Source organism: Balaenoptera acutorostrata, chromosome 12 (genome assembly GCF_949987535.1).
Source record: "Balaenoptera acutorostrata chromosome 12, mBalAcu1.1, whole genome shotgun sequence".
NCBI classification, from domain to species: domain Eukaryota; kingdom Metazoa; phylum Chordata; class Mammalia; order Artiodactyla; family Balaenopteridae; genus Balaenoptera; species Balaenoptera acutorostrata.
Window position 1 is genome coordinate 86,601,993 of NC_080075.1, and position 14,593 is coordinate 86,616,585.

Consider the following 14,593-nt stretch of genomic DNA (forward strand, 5'->3'; position numbering starts at 1 on the left):
CAGCATGGGAAGCAAGACTCCAGCTGGGCCGGGATGTAATGCGAGCAGCTGTAGGTCTGCTGTGAGAGGCGTGGCTATAGAAGAGAGGGTCGTCCTGTGCGGAGACGTTTTTGTGGGACAGGAGAGTGAGGAAGGGCTTCCTGGAAGAGGGGGCACCACTGAGAATTAGATGATGGAGTTAGATGATGGAAAGAAGAGACAGAGGGTATCTCATGTATCCATCCACCCATCCATTTATCCATCCATCTGCTCACCCAACCATCCATCCGCCCAGCCAGCCGGCCAACCAGCCACCAGTGGCCCTCTGCCCACGGTACACCTGTTGCAGCGATGCTCGTGTATAGGGGAAAGAGCCGAGGCTGGGGCCAGGCAGGTGTGACTAGAAGCCTGGCATTGCCACTTACTACTGCGTAGCCTTGGGCATGTTTTCCCCGAGCCCCATTTTACTCACTTATGAAATGTGGACAGTTATGCCTTCCTAGATGAGATGTAACAAGGACCCCTCTGCCCCAGGCCCTCTGCATTCAGAGACCATTCCACTGAGGGTGGGCTGTAGGCCGTGGAGTCATGGAGAGCCAGCTCTGGAAGCTGGAGCCCAGAGAGCAGATGCAAGTCGCCCGAAGTCCAATAGTGAGTTGATACCAGGACCGGGAGCAGACTGAGTCCTCCCTGCATCTCTGCCTCCTCCCTGCCTCTATACAGGTTCACCTGAGACGAGGTCCCACATCACTTCCCCGGCCCTCCCGACTCCTCCAGCCAGGACGGGCCCCACCACCTCTCCCCACCCGCTGTGTGGTCAGGACTGCCTCTTCCCTGCAGCCCCCCTTGCCCAGGGCCCTCCCTCCTTTGACAACGCATGAGAAGCCCCTCCACTCCGGAGAGGGTGCATTCCCTCCGGTTACCTGCCTCCACTTTTCAACCTCCACTCAATCCCCAACCCCAGCCTGGCAAAGGTCCCCGCCAGCCCCGCCACAGGCACCCCAACAACTCCTCAAAGTCTTCGTGTATCTCGTGTCCCTTCTACACTTGACACTTCCCATGACCCCGCCCTCCTGGTCCTGCTCACACAGCTCTGATGGCTCCTCCTGGTCTCCGTGGCTGGTTCCCCGCTCCTTCCGGTCCCAGGAATCCCCTCTGCTCAGTCTTCCCACTCTTTCCGGGAAGGCCATCCATCGCTGGGGCTCCACTTACCATCCCCGGTCACCGCAAGATGGAGTGAGTTCTGGGAGGTGGGAGACAGAGATGTCAGGTCACCCAAAATCACATGGAAACAAAACCCATACAGCTCTCCATTATCCATCTTTCTGCTGAGCGCCACCAGGAAGGTCAGCGGAGGTCTGTGACTTGTCTGTTCCCCTGGCAGACCTCGGACAGTCCCTCCCCCCCATCACTGGCATGGCCTCCTAAATGGTCTCCCTGCCTGCATCTCTGCCACTTTCCAGGGCATTGTCACCCTATCTTGAAAATTCTTCTTCTAACCAACAATCCGATCTTGCTGCTTCCTTGGTTTAGACTCCCCAGTCACTCCCTATGGCCTTGGGGATGGAGTTCATCCTGGCAGGAGATCCTAGCTCCTTCATGACATGGTCCCTGCTGGTGCAGCCCCATCTCAGGCCCCTTCCCCACACATGCTCCCCGTGCCCGGGCTGTCTTCCGCTTGCAGAGCCCTCGCTGTTCATCTCAACCATCCCTCATCCGTGAAGCACCCCAATATCCCCTCCCCCACCCCCAGCTATTGGCAAGGGTGCAACCATGCACAGCTGGACATGAAGTGGGGTGACCGAGGTGAAAATGGGATCGCTACCTGATGGACGAGGAAAATGAGTCTCAAAGAGATTGACGTACTTGGTGAGCAGCCGAGCCCTGGGCCATTGGCTCCAGGATTTAAAATGGTCCAGAGAGGGGCTTCCCTGGTGGCGCAGTGGTTGAGAATCTGCCTGCCAATGCAGGGGACACGGGTTCGAGCCCCGGTCTGGGAAGATCCCACATGCCACAGAGCAACTGGGCCCGTGAGCCACAATTACTGAGCCTGCGCGTCTGGAGCCTGTGCTCTGCAACAAGAGAGGCCGCGACAGTGAGAGGCCCGCGCACCGCGATGAAGAGTGGTCCCCACTCGCCGCAACTGGAGAAAGCCCTCGCACAGAAATGAAGACTCAACACAGTCATAAATAAATAAATAAAAGAACGTGAATTTAAAAAAAAATAAAAATAAAAAAATAAAATGGTCCAGAGAAATCCCGGGGGGCTGGTGTTTCTTTTTTGCAGAAAATAGCTGGAAGGGCTGGCTCCAGTAATTACCATTTCTTCTGCTCTCTGAGGGGCTGCTATCTTTGGCAAACTAATTACTAATAAGGTTTGCTCAACGGCTAGGGTAATTGCTAGAGAAAACTGTCTTTAAGGACTTATTCTGCCCAATTTGAGGCTTGATGTCACAAGCTAGTGTTCTGAGAAAACCATTCTGAGATGCGGAGGGTCAGTGCAGGGTGCCTCCTGGGCTGGGCAAGCCTCTTTGCGCCTGTCAAGCAGCCTCCTGCGGTCCATTCCTCCCTGGGGAGCCTACGTGGCCAGAGAGGGCTGAGGGGGGCATGAAAGTGGCCAGAGCCACCACCATCACCTCTAACAGGGCAGTTTTCCTCCCTTTGGGGCTGTTTCTGAATTTTCTTTTTCATGAACCCTTCACCTAGTAGCAAAAGAGGCATCCTGGTTTAAATCCCACATCTGCCACAAACCTTAACTTCTTGATATGTAAGATGAAGACAGTGACCATGCCTTTGAGGCTGTGTGAGAACAAATAAGCTCGTGGATGCAAAGTAGTTGGCACCGTGCTGGGCACACGGTAGGCTCCCAGTAAGGGTTTCCCCCTGTCATGGACTGAATATTTGCATCCCACCCCTGCAAATTCCTGTGTTGAAACCCTAACCCCAAAGTGATGGTATTTGGAGACAGGTGCCTTTGGGAGGTAATTAGGGTTAGATGAGGTCATGAGGGTGGGGCCCTCATGATGGGGTTAGTGCCCTTATCAGAAGAGACATGAGCGAGCCCACTCTCTCCTTCCCCACTTGCACACATGCAGGAAAGACCATGAGAGCACATGGTGGGAAGGTGGCCATCCACAACCCATGAAAAGAGCCTGACACCAGACCCCAAGCCTGCTGGCACCTTATCTCAGACTTCCAGCCTCTAGAGCTGGGAGAAAACTAAATTTGTTGTTTAAGCCACTCAGTCTATGTTATGTTGTTGTGGAAGCTCTAGCTGACCAATACACCTCCCTCCATCCCCCTTCCTTTGGGAGACAGCAGCTCAGCTCTGCCCGCTTCTTTTCTCAGCTCACAGGTGGAGAGAATTGTATGCTCCCCTGTGTGTAAAACTGTACGTGCCCGAAGAAGGATCTGGAAGGTAGTTCACTGCAACATGAACCACAGCTAACTGTCTCTGTGTGGTTGGACTTTAATTTATACTTTTACTTTGTACCTTTATGAATTATTTTAAATTTTTATAATAAGCATGTATCATATTTATAATAAAAGAAAAGCTCAGAAAGTTCTTTTTGAGTGAGCTACCCAGAGCCTTCTCCCAGCTCCCCTGCTTCTTTGTGCCGAGGGGCCCATCACAGTCTACGCTGGGCTGGAGAAAGTCACCAGGGTAGGCTGGCGCTCCACCCAACAGCTCAAGAGGTGGAGAAAAAAGACACACGTGCAGGTGTCCAGAAGGTGATGGTTCCCAGCTGCCTGTGGGCAACCAGCTTCTATCATTTTTATTAAAACATGTTCTGCTCTCCTTGGTACATTAGAGTATTCAGAACTGAACGTCAGGCTGATGGATTGTGCCTTCTGCGTCGCTGGTCACAGGCAATCGGTGCAGCCATCACGTGTTTTTCTTGTCAAATGCTCAGCACCAGATGGAGATGACTTACTTTTTGTAATATGTTCCTATTTCTTCCCCCAAATCAGTTCCATTGATCTGTTTCAAACAGTTGGTGTAAATATTCTTTTTTAGTTGCTAGTGCAAATCGTAAATATGTATTTGAGTTTTTTTTTTAAAAGACTCGGAAATATTTCTACGTCCCCAAAGCTCCCCTGATGGAAGAAAGGTCAACCGTCTTCCTGTCCAGCTTTGTCTCCCGTGGGGCTCAGAGCTGCAGACGGACCAGACTCTGGGGCCATGCGCCCTCTGCTCTGGGCGACCTGGGAGGATTCCTTGTCCTCTGGACCTCAGTGTCCCCAAATGCAGGAAAAGCAGTGAGCGGAATGAGCTCTCTGCCCACCCCTTGTCCGGAGCCCGAGCATCCATGGCTGTGGGGAAAGTCACTGGTCAGCCCTGCTCAGCCAAGAGACCTGCTGGGCGGACACGCACGGACCCTAATCAGGGAGGGCAGGGGCGTGCTGGTTCCCATGTGGCTCCAGGGACAGACTTGTAAGGGTGGAGAACTGCTGGCCTCTAATAAGCTATAGGACAACATTGTGCGTCCAGGTTCCCATCTGCAAAGCAAGGAGGGGTCAAAATAATACTGCCTCGGGGGTGTTGTCAGAACAGGAGTGATGGGGGCTGGAGAGGGAGGCGGGGGCGGAGGGGGGTGGGGGGAGGGGCGTGGGGGGGGTGTTGATGCACATACACTCCCTGTCTGGGCTCACTGGTGTTAGCTGTTAGTGTCCCGGGAGGGGCCTGGGGCAGGGGCGGGGCTGCAGGAGGCCCACCTCCGCATCACCTCTGCCTGTCCTGTCTTGGTCACATGGCCAGTTCCTCCAATGTCTTTGCATCAGAGCCTTAAGATCCACCTCAACACTTCACCTTTCAAGACGCTGGAAAGGCAGAGCTTCTGGAGGATGTGCTGAGAAAGGGTAGCTCTCTCTGGCTTCTTCCCCTCAGCGCCACTCGGGACCCGAGCAACCTCAATCCCTGGTTCCCTCCCAGCTGGGTCAGAACCAGAGCTCCCGCCCCAGGCCCCCGCGTGGCCCTGCTCTGCCTCACTGCCTGTCCAGCCTGGAACTCTGCTCCTTCTCACCGCTGGCTTCCGGTCTTCGGCTCCACGTAGCGCCCTTAGCTTCCTGCCTGAGGCTGGGGGGCCTCTTGTTCCACCAGTGACTCATTAGTCAGGGGTAAGCGGAGTCCACAGGCATTTCTGTTGGGCCTGCAATGTAGTCCAGGAGGGGAGAGGGCAGGGAAGGGGCCAGAAGGCAGGCGCGAAGTGATCATCTGTGGAGTGGCCACCTCCCCGGCCTCGGACGTGAGGCCTTGTTAACCCTAATTCACACCAACACCGGGAGAGGGGTGTTACTTCCCAGCTCAGGGAGATCAAGCAATCCCTCCAGCCTAACAGAATCAGTAACAGTGGGAACCGAGGTCGGCTGACTCTGACGGCCTTGTGCTTTCCTCCAGACTGGGTTTCATCCAGTAACCCAGAGAACGCTGGTTCAAAGAGCTGGGTACTCAGCCTCAGGGCACGGCTTTGTTTCGTAGCAGGAAGCTTTGTGGGTACACAGATCAGACAGCTGGCAATTTCTAGGACAGTCGTTATTTCAAACGATCTGTCTCATTGTCCTCATAATCTGTGAGGATGTCTTGGAAATCCCAGTCTTTGTGTGCTCAGACAGCTTCTGGGTTCCCTTCTGCGCTCAGAAGTCACAGAGGTTTATCCCCAGCCCAGGGCCCCACCCTTTGGCTTAGGGCTCTGAGCATCTTGAGAGTCAGGGGTCTTTTTTGACACCCTCCCTTGGGATGAAGTGGCACCCCACCCATGTGACGTTTCTCTCCCGCCTTCCTAAGGGCAGGGCTCTGGCCTCATTCATCTCAGAACCCCCAGAACAGGGCAGGGTTGCCCAAGGTGTGCTTCATTAGCATAAAACATGCTCCCATCACTCCAGAAACTACAAGGGCTTTAGGAGCGCTGGGTCAGAAACTGAGGGCACAGACCCAATATACATTTCTTAGTTTGTCACAGCCTCCATCCTCCTTGGAGGCCCTATCCTCTCAAGGAGAGTCCATAAGGCTAAATGGCTGCTCTCTGGTCTCCGGGCTTAGTTCTATAAGTCACTGTTTGCTGACCGTCAGAGCCGGTGGACTGATGGGTCCCACAGCCGACTGGCCAGGAGCCCCGTCCTGACCCTGGTCCAGGCTCCCACTGCCCTAAGCCAGTGGTTCTCAAAGTGTGGCACCCAATAGCAGCGTCAGCATCGCCTGGAAAACTATTCAAAATGCAAATTCTCAGGCTCCACCGCACACTACTGAACCCGAGGCTCTGGGTGGGACCAGTGGCCGGTGTTTTAACACACCCTCAGGGGACTGCGACACAGGCTCACGTGTGAGGACGCTGCCCTACACTGCCCCTTTACACATATGGCCAGAGCACAGTCTCCATCCCCAGAGGCGCTGAGGGGACCACACTCATCCAGGCGCTCTGGGCAGCCACGTGGCCCACGACACGTGACCTGAGACACGCCCTGCCTCCCCGATATTCCTCTCCGGATGTCCCGTCATCTATAGAGAGGATGATTAGCAAGGACCAGACACTGGGTCTGGTTTTTCTTTCTTTCAAAAGAAAAACAGAAACCCGGACGATGGAAAGGACTCCCACAACCCAGCCACTTAGTCCCCGTGAGGCTGGAGGGCGGAAGTGCATCCGCGTGTTGATCTCCTTTGGCCTAAACAGGTTGTGCGGGAGCGGAGGAGGCCCGGAGACAACTGCAGACTGGGGCGATGCGGCTATATTAAGATCAGTTACACTGTGCAGCAAACATTTGAATCATTCCCAGAACCCTAACTGCTTGGATTTGAATATGCATGAGAAGCTGCCCAGAAATGACTAAAATACATACATACATATATGTAGTCAAAAAGCCAAACAGCTCTGGGGTGAAGAGTAACAAAAGGCAATTTTCCACTCTGGTGAAAGGGTGTGGGTAGAGCACAGGCCTCGTGTTGCATTAATTGATGAAGACTCATTCACAAGCAAGGTGCAGATCCAGGGGCCCACAGGCGGCCCTTCATCCGCACTGCAAGCCTGCAAGGTAGGAAGTGCTCTCCCCATTTACAGATAGGGAAGCCCATGCTGTCAGAGTTAAGCTCATACCGCTGGTCAGTGCTGCAGGGGGAGTTTGAGCTGTGTCTCCGGGCCCAAAGCCCCGCCCTTTCCATGCAGACTCTGTCTCAGACACTGAAAAGATCCCACTCTTATCCACTGTGGTCCTTCAGGTTCAGGCTTTACAAAAATAATATCGACTTCTGCTTCCTGAACTTATGCGCACAAGGAGTCAGATGGGACCATGAGCAGATGTTGGACAGGAGCAATCAGGAAAGAAAGATTTCTTGGAAATTCAGTGATAACTCTGAAAAAAATCAGACAACTAGAAGAATGATAAAACGGGCATAGGCAAACACCAAATCAATAATATAGACAATAAAACCAAGGAAATCTTCAAACACAGGGCAGAAAGGCAAGAGAAAACAAAATACACACACACAGAGCAAAGTTACTCTTAATACACATGAAAAATGGGTCCTCCATTTCTTTTTTTTAATTTTTATTTATTTATTTATTTTTGGCTGCGTTGGGTCTTCGTTGCTGCGCGTGGGCTTTCTCTAGTTGTGGCGAGCGGGGCGGTGCCCGGGCTTCTCATTGCGGTGGCTTCTCTTGTTGCGGAGCACGGGCTCTAGGCACACGGGCTTCAGTAGTTGTGGCTTGCGGACTGTAGAGCGCAGGCTCAGTAGTTGTGGCGCACGGGCTTAGTTGCTCTGCGGCCTGTGGGATCTGCCCTGACCAGGGGTCGAACCCGTGTCCCCTGCATTGGCAGGCGGATTCTTAATCACTGTGCCACCAGGGAAGTCCCTGAGCTCCCCCCACTTTGAAGTGAGGCTTCCCCAGGAGAAACAGAAACAGTGAGGCCTGCAGGCAGGGCTGTGGAATCCGTCTCTTCCGCCAGGCCCTGCTTGGGCGAAGTCGGCTGTAAATCTCTCCCTGTTTACACCACCCAGAGCAGGCACTGGCTGCCCTCTCAGAAGACCCCCAGCATTAGGCCTCGGAGCTCATCCAGGATGCCGTGGACACAGCCCGTGTCTGCATGGACTGGGCAGGGGGTCGGGAACAAGAGTGGGACTTGATGGAGGGAGGTCCCAGCTTCCCTGTAAACACCTAGGGAGCGCACACATCTCTGTGCCCGCAGGCATGATGCGAGGCACTGCTACAGAGGGAGGGCGTGGTCGCCACCGCCAAGAGACCAGAAAGCCCTTCACAAAATGTGAAGAAAAGAAGCTCTAGGTCTGGCCAGGAGCCAGGCTGCCCATGGCACAGTGACACGCACATAGTGGGTGACAATAAGTTCATCCCATAATATTTTCTGTGGCCCCGCAGTGGACCAGGCACTGCTCTAGGTACCAAGAGACACAGCTGTGACCCAGGTGCAAACCTAACCTCAGGGGACTCACAGCCCCGGTCACTGTCGCACACCAGCAGCACTGAGAAGAGGCCAAGGGAGGCTGGGAGAGCAAAGGCCTCCAGCCCCAGGGAGGGGCTCTGTCCTGGCCCAGCTACTCTACCCCCCACCCCTGCCCCGTTAGAGGGAAATCGTGGACAAGTTGATGAAGCTCTCCAAGCCTCGGTTTTCTAGAAACGTGCGAAAGGGCCAATTTTCAGGAGAGACTGGTCCCTGCCTGCACACCCCCTTCCTGTGCTCCGGGCAGCCAGCTACGAAGGATGTTCGGGGCTCCTGTCTCCCACGTGCCATGCCTGTCTGATCCAGGAGCAGAGCGTGGCTGGTGCTCCTGGGGACGGAAAGTAGATCTGCCTGCAGTCCCTGCCTTGGTTGGCTGTGAACCAGGTTCAGGGAAAGACAGGAAATTAGAGAAGGAAGGAGCGACTTCGGGGTGCGCCAACGGGCCTAGCATCTTCTGCCTTTCATCTAGAAGGCAGGCGTTGATTTGTTTTTGCATGCGCGCGCGCGCGCACACACACACACACACACACGTCCTGCACTTTCACTGTGTGCTTTATGAGAAGCAGAATGAGATGGACCCCTCATTCTGAATGTGAACTTCAAGGCTTTAAAAAGCCAAAAGGTTTTAACACAGGTTTGAAAGGACGTCTGCTAAGTACTTTCAGGCAGTCAGCCCCGGGCTCTGCTACCACACCCTGCCAAACCACCTGTGTAAGTAATGCGGGCGCTGTTAGTGGGACCGGTTTTCAGTCTAATTCCTAAAATGTCAGCGCCAACCCTTGGTTCAAACCTGTAGCCAGGAGTGGGTGAGGGTGGGTGAGGAGTGGACAGAGAGGGGAGGTGAGCACAGAGATGGGACCAGGGGTCTGATTCTGACTGCTGCCAACCCCGTGTGACTTTAGGCCGTCACGTGATCTGCCCCAGGGGCCGCTTCCCCGAGGACAGCGTGGGGCGGCTGACTCCGCCGTCTCTCCTGCACGGTTTCTGCCCCCACGGGGCCAGCATGCCCCTCTCCAGACCCTGCAGAAGGCGACCTCACCTCTGAGAAGGGAAGATGGCATCACAGCCGGGTCTGGACGCAGGGGTAGAAGCCGACAGTGGAAAAGCGGGAGAAGGACAGTAGGGATGCTGGGAGGCCCCCGTGCACAGGCGGGGAGCACAGACTCTCCAGCGTGTGGGGTGGGAAGAGCCACCTGGTCCGGTGTGATGTTGGGGGCGGTGGGAGAGAAAGCTGGAGGGGTATTGGGAGCCGTGCCATGGAGGCCTTGAGGGCCCAGCTCAACAGTCTGAACTTGGCCTTGGGTTGGGGAGACACGGAAGGGAGGGAGAGCCGGGTTCTGGCTCACACCTCCCACTCCCACTCAGGTGCAAGGTGTGGACAGCGGCCGGCGCTCCCGGGGGCTCCAGTTTACCCGCGATCTGGCTAGGCCTCCCTGGGGCCTGTGCTCCAAGGCCAGGGCAGATGCTCCCCACCAAATCTAGCAAAGAGCCAGACAAGTCGAATATAGCAGAGACAAGGCCCTTGGCTTCAAGCAACAGCTCCCAACCTCTTAGCCAACGTGTGCAGCAGCAGAAACCAGCTGGTGTGTTAATATTTGCACCTTCTCCCCAATCTGGGCTGCCACCATAGCAGGACAGGTCCCATTTTCCCAGCCAAGCCCTTGTCAACGGCATGATGTTTTGCATTTGGGGACAAGACGTGGCTGCTGGCAGCTCCCGTTCAGGGCGAGTCTATTGCCCTGAAGGAACCCAGAGGCTAAGCTGGTTCCTTGGGATGGGATGCTGCCCTGCCAGGTGGTGGGCACCAGGTCCAAGCTGGAGTTCCACACGGACCTCTCTTTAGCTGTGTGACCACGGGCCACGGGTCTCACCCGAAGCCAGAGCAGTCATTCCCTTCCGGCTCGTTGTCGACAGCGGGAAATAAAGTCGTGGCTGCAGCAGCCCCAGCTCCCAGTATGGCTGAGCGCGTCAAAAACAATGAAATGATGGAGCATCAAGTCTCCTAATTCTCGTTTTCATGTCTTTCCCCCTTTGGATCCCCACAGCATCCCTGCAGCTACGTCTTAGGCCGCTACAAGTGGAGAAAAGCATTTACGGGGAGCTTCCTCCTCAGATTACGGCTACGGCTGAAACCTCCTTGCAAATCTGCTGCCCGACGCAGTCCCACGAGCACAGTGCACGGAGCTGTCTTCTCACAGGCGGAAAGGTGGGAGGCCTCTCTGGAAACACCTGTCTCTCGTCTCGCTGGGAGATGTCAAGAGACTGGTGAGACATTGAATTATCCTCTTGTGGGGGACCAGGGAGGACCAGGCAGCCCCTTCCCAGACAGGGGGAGGCAGGGGCCCCTGCCTCGAAACCGTTCCCCACGCTGGCCTGTCATCTGCTGAAATTGCCCCATTAGTGGGACCCTTCTAAATCAGGCAATGTGCACCCCATACTGTAACCTCCGGCAATTGCTAGGGTCTTACCTGCCTCTGTCAGGTTTCCTCAGGGAGCGTGGGTGAAATAATTCCAGGTCTTGCCATTTTCACGGATTTTTTTTTTTACCCATTTTCTGGGTATTTCATTTCGTTGTTGTGTGTGGTACCTCCAGACCCCAGATGGTAAGTTTTAATCTCCAGACACCTCCTACCATTGCCAAGATGGATCCCGAGCTCAGCATGGCCTGAGCATCTGGTCCAAAGCTGCTTGCCCAAGAAAATGTTTTCCTTTTCCTTCTTTTTCTTTCCTTAAAAGCACCACCGCCAGAGCCAGTCCATCTGCAGAGATGCCTTCCCGGGGGATCAGATGATGGCATCCTGCACCTTATTAGGAAGCTCAGGGTAAACATTAAGTGGAGGCCGTGGGGCGTGTCACTGTCTGGCCCCAGATGAGCGTGGCCTGCAGGCTCCGGGCTCAGCTCCTGCTTCTGCCACCAAGGAGCAGCATGGCCACTGGCCTGTTGCTTCTGCTCTCTGGGCCTCAGTTTCCCCATCTGTAAAACAGGCTGACTAGCTCACCGCATGATTTGTTTACACACACACACACACACACGCCCACACTCCCAATTCTCTATTTTCAAAATGAGTTCATTATGTGCTCCCAATGTTATGAGAAGCAGAACAAGCTGGACCCCTCAATCTAGCTGTGACCTTCAGGACTTTAATTAAACCCCTGTCACTCAGCGGTGCGTGCTCTGGGGCCACAGTTTTTCTGTCAGTACGATGCAGGGGGCCGGGGGCAGGGGAGGTTGGACTAGATGATGCCTATTTTCCTTTTAACTTGGATACTCTGTGATTCCAAGAACCATACCTTTCTTTCTCTCTCTCCCTCTTTCAATAGAAATTAACAGCTCACAAGAGGTTTGTCAGATCCTCCTGAGTCAGAGAAGAGGGTGTTAGGTGATGGTCCTAGGATGGGGGCGGAGGATGTGATAAGAGGAAAGGTCAGGAAAGGAGGGAGAGAAGCCATCTCCCAGAGCAGGAGCTGGGACCACAGAACCTCATGCAGGAAACCAGGAGTCGGGGCTTCTTGGGGGAAAGAAGGAGGGGGGCTGAGACCCCGAGGCTCCGCGGGATGGGCACGGACTTGCCTCCTCTGAGGTGGTCCCACACTCCATGTCTTTGCTCATGCGGCTCCCCTACTTCTGCTTCTCCCCACTCATCATTCAGGGCCTGACATAGTGCTTGTTTCCTGTAGCCCAGGGTTGGCACACTTTTAATGTAAAGGGCCAGTAATAAGCATTTTTGGCTCTGAGGGCCATGTGATCTCCACCACAGCTCTTCAACTTTGTCCTTGTCGCTCGAGAGCAGCCAGAGACAACCTGTGAGCAAGGGGCGTGACTCTATTCCTAAAGAATTTATTTGAATTTCAGGTACTTTTCACCTGTCACAAAATGTTATTCTTCCTTTGATTTTTCTTTTTATCATTAAAAAATGTAGAAACCATTCTTAACTTGTGGACTGTACAAACACGGGCAAGGGTCCACAGTCCGCCAGCTCCTGCTCTGGCCTCTTGCTACGCAAAGTGCAGTCCACGGACCAGCAGTATCGGCCTCACCCGGCAGCTTGCTGGAAATGCAGAAGCTCAGGGCGCCCCCCGCCCCCCGAGTGACTGATTCAAAGTCTGCATGTTAGCAAAATCTCTGGATGACCCCTGTGCACTTTAAAAAATACTGATGCCTGGGTGTCACCCGGGGATTCTAATGTAATAAGTGTGGACGCAGCCTGAACGCTGAGATTTTGTAAAGCTCCCCAGCTGATTTTGTTGTGCCCCAGGAAGATCCCTAGGGAGAGAGGGCAGCCCCTCCACCTGGCTCCAAAAGCTCTCTGGTCACTCATCCATGGCAAAGCGTGTCACTCTATATGCGTGTCATGCTCTGAGCTCCTCTGGGACCAGGACCCTGTGTAACCCTGATTCACGGAAGAGCTCAGACAAACTTCTCACCCTCTTGGGAGTCAGTCTCCTCCTAAGGGTGGATGGGATGGGCTCTGAGTATTTTTGTAGCAGTAAAAACACTCTCCCCGGGGAATTCCTTGGTGGTCCAGTGGTCAGGACTCATCACTTTCACTGCTGAGGGCCTGGGTTCAATCCCTGGTCAGGGAACTAAGATCCCATAAGAAGTCACCGGGCGTGGAAAAAAAAAAAAAAAAGACACTGTCCCCTGACCCCAGGTGAATAGTAGGGAAGGTGCCTCACCTCCTGGGCTCTCTCCAACCCCGAACTTCTTCCCTGCTCTGGGCTCAGAGTTCTCAGGCCAGCACAGGCTTGGGGCTTCCCAAGGACTCTGGGGGCAGGGGGACAAAGAGAGGCAATCCCACCCAACTCAGTCACATTCAGCAGGCCCCACTGAGCCCCAGGGGTGCCAAACAATCCCCTCTTCCCGAGCCTCTCCTCCCTCCCACTGAGTCCCACAGCCCTGGGCCCACCTCTTCTTCTGCCTTCCATGGTCACCTGACCCAGTATTTCCTGGAGAAACGTGTGAGGGAGGGGTGCACAACATTGGCTCAGGGCCCCGCACCTCACAGGGACGGCTCTGATTCTCTCCTCCCTTCAAGGCCCCTACAACGTGGCAGCCTCCCACCCCCTGGAGTCCCCAACCCAACACGTCCGCAGCCCTAGTCTTGCAAATCCTGGAAGGGGCTCCGAGAAAGCATCCCTCTTTATACATATGGGAAAACCAGGGCCCAGAGAAGGAAAGACCTGCCCAGGATGGTGCAGACCAGGGACTACCTCCCCTTCCCCTCCTACTAGACCTCCGCCTCCCCTCAGAGGGCTCCTGCACCCGCTGCCCCAGGAAGGGAAGGAGGAACAGAGCTCTGGGGTTTGTGGAAGGTGGAAAGCCAGAGAGAGGGGCCTGCTGGGACCAACTCCGTGCCAAGGGGACTGCCTTTGACTAAGAACAGTGTGACAGTGCCCTGTGGCCACCGCTCCCCCATCTGCATACCAGCCCAGCCCTGGGGAGGCCAGAGTGGGAAGCTGTGCCCCTCACTCCTCTCCCAGCACACAGTAATGGAAACACCTGCCGTTTACTGAGTAGCTACTATGTGCCAGGCACTGTGCTAAGCACTGTGATTCCCTGAAGTAATTCTTCCATTAATAAATGATCAGAATGAGGATCAGAGAGGTTAAGCAACCGGCCTAAGGTCACACAGCAAGTAAGGGAGTGGTAAGGGAGGGATGGTAGAGAACAGTGTTTAAGCTAGAAGGCATCTCAGAGATCACCTCCTCATTCCCTGGACTTCAAATCTTGGTCTGTCTGTGTCTGTTCCCCGGGGGCTCGCAGACTAGGCTGGCAGTGGGCCACCCGGAGCGTGCTCAGGTTTGTCCATTCAGCTGATACCTCAGAAGTGCTGGTTCTAGGAGAAAGAATGAGCTGGAAGACAGGCACGTCCACCCTGAGGAAGTTCAACCCCTCTCCTGGTCTGCAGACCCTGCCCTCATGGCCCAAGCACACGCCTCTGTCCCAAGACCTCCTCACATCAAAGAGAATGAATGTGCTTTGGGGGTCATCAGACCTGGGACTGAATCCCTGCTCTGTGTGCCCTGGGGCCTCAGTTTCTTCTTCTCTAAAGGGGGGGGGGGCTACCTAGCTAGCAGGGTTGCTGGAAGGAATGGAAAGAAGTTGTGAAAAGGGCCTTGCACAGGTGATTAAGAAACGGTAACCCCACTGCTTGGTGCTCTCCATT